Raw genomic sequence first — 5,955 nt, forward strand, 5'->3', positions numbered from 1 at the left:
GTACTCTTTAGGGAGTTCGGCTTCAGTCCATTCGGCGACGAAGTCGGCCAAAACTTGCGACTTAATAGCTCTCCATGGCTTATAGGTTATGTCGAACGGGAGGAGCTCAATGGCCCATTTGGCAAGCCGGCCCGTCGTGTCGCGGTTGTTTATAATGTCATTAAGAGGTACTTCGGAGGCTACTGTTATTGAACATTCTTGAAAGTAGTGTCGCAGCTTCCGGGATGCCATGAACACCGCGTACGCTATCTTTTGATAATGCAGGTACCGTGACTTGCATGGAGTTAGGACAGTGGACACGTAGTAAACTAGTTTTTGAAGGGGGGACTTGTGTCCGTCCGTTTCTCGTTCGACAACGAGCACCGCGCTCACCACTTGATGAGTTGCCGCGATATGTAATAGCATTGGTTCGCCTATGTTGGGCGCGTCCAGGACCGGGTTTGTTGCCAATATGGCTTTTATTTCTTCGAGCCCGGCCGTGACGGCATCCGTCCACTCGAAATGTTCGGTGTGTCGGAGGAGGCGATAAAGGGGTAATGCCTTTTCTCCTAAATGGGAGATAAAGTGGCTTAAAGCCGCCACGCATCCCGTCAATTTTTGTATTTGGTTGAGGTCCTTTGGGATATCCAATTGTGACAGAGCTCGGATCTTGGCTGGGTTTGCTTCAATTCCTCTACCGGATACAATGAAGCCCAAGAGCTTTCCGGCTGGTACGCCAAAAACACATTTTTCCGGGTTAAGCTTAATGTCATATGTTCGGAGATTATCGAACATGAGCCTCAAATCGTCTACTAGAGTTTTGACATGCTTGGTTTTGACGACCACATCGTCTACGTATGCCTCCACTATTTTGCCGATCTGGTTTGCCAGACATGTCTGAATCATGCGCTGATATGTTGCACCGGCGTTTTTGAGCCCAAAGGGCATTGTGTTGAAGCAGAATGGGCCGTATGGGGTGATGAACGCCGTTGCGGCCTGGTCGGGCTCTGCCATCTTAATTTGGTGGTAGTCGGACTATGCATCGAGGAAACACAATGAATCGTGTCCTGCGGTAGCGTCGATAATTTGATCGATGCGGGGGAGGGGGAAGGGATCCTTTGGGCAAGCCTTGTTGAGGTCCTTAAAATCGACGCATAGGCGCCAGGATTTGTCCTTCTTTGGTACCATTACCAGGTTTGCTAGCCAGTACAGATGTTTTATATCTCTGATGAATCCGGCCTCCAATAATTTGGCTAGCTTCTCTCCCACGGCCTGTCTCTTGGGTTCAGAGAAACGCCGAAGAGCCTATTTGACTGGCTTGAATCCTTTTAGGATGTTTAGGCTTTGCTCGGCCAGCCGGCGTGGGATTCCTAGCATGTCTGAAGGGTGCCAGGCAAAGATGTCCCAATTTTCGCATAGGAATTCTCGTAGTACGGCGTGTACATTAGGGTTTAATTGTGCCCCGATGGAGGCCATTTTTGTAGGGTCCGTTGGATGGACTTGGAATTTGACTATTTCGTCCGCTGGTTTAAAGGAGGTGGACTTGGATCTCTTATCGAGTATCACTTCATCCCTATTCACCGTGGAGCGCAGCGCAGTGAGTTCCTCGGCCGCTAGGGCTTCGGATAGTGCCTCAAGGGCCAGCATGGCTGTCTTATTTTCAGCGCGGAGTGCTATGTCCGGGTCACTAGCAAGAGTGATGATTCCGTTGGGCCCATGCATTTTGAGCTTCATGTACCCGTAATGGGGTATAGCTTGAAAAATTGTGAATGCCTCTCGCCCTAATAGAGCGTGATATCCGCTACTGAACGGGGCCACTTGGAACGTGACCTCCCCGAACCTGTAATTATCCGGCATGCCGAACACCACATCCAGTGTGATTTTTCCTGTACAGCATGCTTCCTGACTTGGGATTATTCCTCTAAAGGTTGTGCTGCTTCGCTCAATGCGGCTCCAGTCTATTTCCATTTTTCTGAGGGTTTCCTTGTAAATGAGGTTCAATCCGCTGCCACCGTCCATGAGTACCTTGGTAAGGCGAAAGCCATCCACTATTGGACTGAGGACCAATGCGGCTGGTGCTCGGGCTGTTTGGGATTTAGGTTCGTCGCTGGCATTAAAGGTAATAGCCGTGTCACTCCATGAGTTTATTGTTGCTACTTGGTAGACTTCGGCCAGCATGCGGAGTGTTCGTTTCCGCATATTATTTGATGTGAAAGTCTCGAAGACTGTTAATACCATACTGGTATCCTTGGGCTGGTGCTCTGGAGTTAGAAGCTCTTCGCCACTTTTGGCCACCTGCCGTAGTATCCAACATGCTCTAAGGCTATGAGTTGGAGTGGCACCCTCTGTACTATGAATTTTGCAGGGTCCATTGAGCCATCCTTCCAATATGGTTCCATTCCCTATAGAGGGTTTTTGCTTTTTGGTATTTAACCCAGGTGCCTGGCGATGATGCACCCTTTTATTTCGGACTGGGGTTGTATTCAGGGACGGATTGTCCCAAAAATTGATTTCGGTTTTCCAGGCGCTTTCCATCGCACAGTACTTTCGTATTATGGACGCCAAGTCAGCGAAGCATGTAATTTCACGACGACTTACGGCGTTGAGGATTCCCTTGTCCGTGCAATTATTGCAGAAGAATGAAATTGCGTCCTCCTCACGGCAATCCTTTATCCTGTTTATGACCAAGAGGAATCTGGCCCAGTAATGGTGTACTGTTTCTGCGGGCTCTTGCCGGATTTGGGATATATCGCTTGTGTTTGGGTGGGCGGGTGGAATTAAATTCGGAACCCCGTACAATCTAAAACTCAGGGGCCAAGAAGTTTCCGAACTTGGAAGCTTGAGTTCTTGGATGTTGTCCAATGAATCTAGCCCGTTGCCTGACTTTAGGTTCAGGGCTTGAGTGACGTCCTCCCCTCCGCGGGAATCCAGCATGGAGGGATTAGGAATCCGGACATAGCTAGTCCTTAGGATAGAAGAAGGGTCGCCGCATTGTTCCTCTACCACAACAACGTGGTGGGTAACCTGGGGAGAGTTAATCTCTCTCAGATCGGGTTTAAGCCCGATCTGATCGTAGTCTGTAGCGACTCCCAGGGCGGCGATGCGATCCAAGAGCTCGTTTAAGGAAGAGAGCTCCATCGGATCTAACTGCTTGGCGAGTTCCGAGTTAACGTGAAGATTGCTTTCGATGACCCGAGAATTCATCGTCGGCGCGGCGGCCGAACAGGCGGTCATAAGGAAACCGCCTATCCGGAGAGTTTGGCCGATAGCCAAAGCTCCTTTAGCAACAGTGCCGTCTTTAAAGACGGGATGGGGCATCCTTCCTGATGGCGATGGCACAGAGGAACTCTCAATGAAAGCACCAATGTCGGTGTCAAAACCGGCGGATCTCGGGTAGGGGTCCCGAACTGGGCGTCTAGGCGGATGGTAACAGGAGACAAGGGACACGATGTTTTTACCCAGGTTCGGGCCCTCTTGATGGTGGTAAAACCCTACTCCTGCTTGATTAATATTGATGATATGGGTAGTACAAGAGTAGATCTACCACGAGATCAGAGAGGCTAAACCCTAGAAGCTAGCCTATGGAATGATTGTTGTTCGTCCTACGGACTAAAACCCTCCGGTTTATATAGGCACCAAAGAGTGTTAGGGTTACACAGAGTCGGTTACAATGGTAGGAGATCTACATATCCGTATCGCCAAGCTTGCCTTCCATGCCAAGGAAAGTCCCATCCGGACACGGGACGAAGTCTTCATTCTTGTATCTTCATAGTCCAGGAGTCCGGCCAAAGGTGATAGTTCGGCTATCCAGAGACCCCCTAATCCGGGACTCCCTCAGGACCCATTTAGGAAATAATGTGACCGTTAGGATTTTCGGTGGGACCGACATATCAACTCTGTGGGACCGATATGGTTAGGGTTAGGGCATAACGTAATCTCGGTGAGACCGATTACACAAACTCAGTGAGACCGATTTTGGTAATGGACACACAAAGGGTTGGTCAGGCAAACTCGGCTAGACCGATTCGCTCATCTCGGATGGACCGAAATGTTACGAAAGGGAAACAGTGAGTTTGCATTACAATCTCAGTGGGACCGATCGCTCATCTCGGTTTGACCGAAACTTTATGAAGGGAAACAGAGAGATTGCAATCCCATCTCGGTGAGACCGAAATCCCTATCGGTGAGACCGAAAAGACTAGGGTTTGTGGCAGTGGCTATGTCATGAGAACTCGGTGGCGCCGGATAGATGGTTTCTGGGGCCGAGTTTGACTCTTGGTTTGGGACATATGTGGATGTGGGAAAGTAGTTGAGGGCTTTGGAGCATATCACTAAGCACTTTGAGCAAGAAACTCATTAAGCAACACCTCATCCCTCCTTGATAGTATTGGCTTTTCCTATAGACTCATTGTGATCTTGGATCACTAAAATAGAAAATGTAGAGTCTTGTGCTTTGAGCTTGAGCCAATCCTTTTGTCCTTAACATTTTGAGGGATCCACTTTTCTCATCCATGCCATGCCAATCATTGAGCTTTCCTGAAATATTTATCTTGAAATAGCATTAGCTCATTGAGGTATATGTTGTTAGGAATTACCAAAACCACCCAGGGATAGTTGCACTTTCAATCTCCCCCTTTTTAGTAATTGATGACAACATATAGATCAAAGCTCCGACAAATGATAATAAGACTGAAAGACATTGTCGCTTTGAGAAGTATGTGAAAAGCAAGAGCTCCCCCTAAATTTGTGCACTATTTAAAATTTGCTTTGGACTGCAAATGCACAATGAGTTAGGATCATGGGTCACTCTTCCATGTCACATACATCTTGGTGGAGCGCTCAAAATGATGATAATTAAACACATGCACTCATCACCAAGCAAAGTGAATGATCACATAAGGATATAAGAGATAATATCATCCAACAAGCATTAAGGTAGCATATAATCAAACACATGATCATCCAAGTATCTCACAAAAGCATAATGTATCAAGCAAACACACACAAAAATAAAGAAGTTCAACCACCAAAAGCAAGAGAGATAAAAAGCAACACTCTCTCTTGAATCCTATGATCTATAGACTTTTCTCCCCCTTTGGCAACAAGTTACTAAAAAGTTCAAAAATGCATAGTGCTAATAGACTCTCAGGCTTGGTATTCATGAGGTGGTGTAGAGATGACTCCAAGGATGAAAGCATCAGTTGATGTAGCTGGAGCTGGTGGAGTGGCTGCTAGAGCTGGTGGCACTAAGGCTGTGGCAGCAGGTGCAGAAGATGTAGCTCTGGTGTCTGGAACAGGCACTGCATCAGATCTCTGTCCCCTGGGCACTCTAGCAAATGCATCCGTGGTAGACTTGCCCTTCTTCTCGTCCACATCCTCCTGAAGTTGCTCAACTACAATTTGGATTTCTGTGACCTTCACATCAAGTGCATAAAACTTCTGCTCTATGACCCTCTCCAAGCTCTCCTGGTTTTGAGTCAGGGTGGCCAAGCCCTTCTCAATCCTCAAGGTGGAGGCAATCAAGTAGCCAAGCTGGTCTTGCTTGCTCTTCAGAAACACTTGAGACGCCTCTTCAGCAGTTGGCATCTTTGCAGCTTTCTCTGCCCTTGCTTTCTCTCTCTTTTCATGTGGTTGCACAGATGATGGTTCCTCCTCATTCATCTCAACAGTGTTATCTTCAAATTCAGGGTATAAGGGTAGATGCTCCTTATCCAAAAGATATGTGCTTGTGCCCATCTTTGAGTTGATGAGCTCCTAAATGTGTGGAGCATACCCACAACTTCTCTTCTGATCAGCTGCTGTTCTCTTGATTGTTTCCACAATCAAGCTCATGACTTTGAATTTTTGAGGTATATCAAACAAGTGCAGCAAGTTGATAGCATGACCTCTAATCATCATGTGATCTCCTGACTTAGGAAGCAATGTGTGCCTAAGGATCCAGTTGATTGTAGGCAGACCAGACAACAAGAAGTGTAC

The sequence above is a fragment of the Triticum aestivum genome, chromosome 3B (genome assembly GCF_018294505.1).
Source record: "Triticum aestivum cultivar Chinese Spring chromosome 3B, IWGSC CS RefSeq v2.1, whole genome shotgun sequence".
Lineage (NCBI taxonomy): Eukaryota > Viridiplantae > Streptophyta > Magnoliopsida > Poales > Poaceae > Triticum > Triticum aestivum.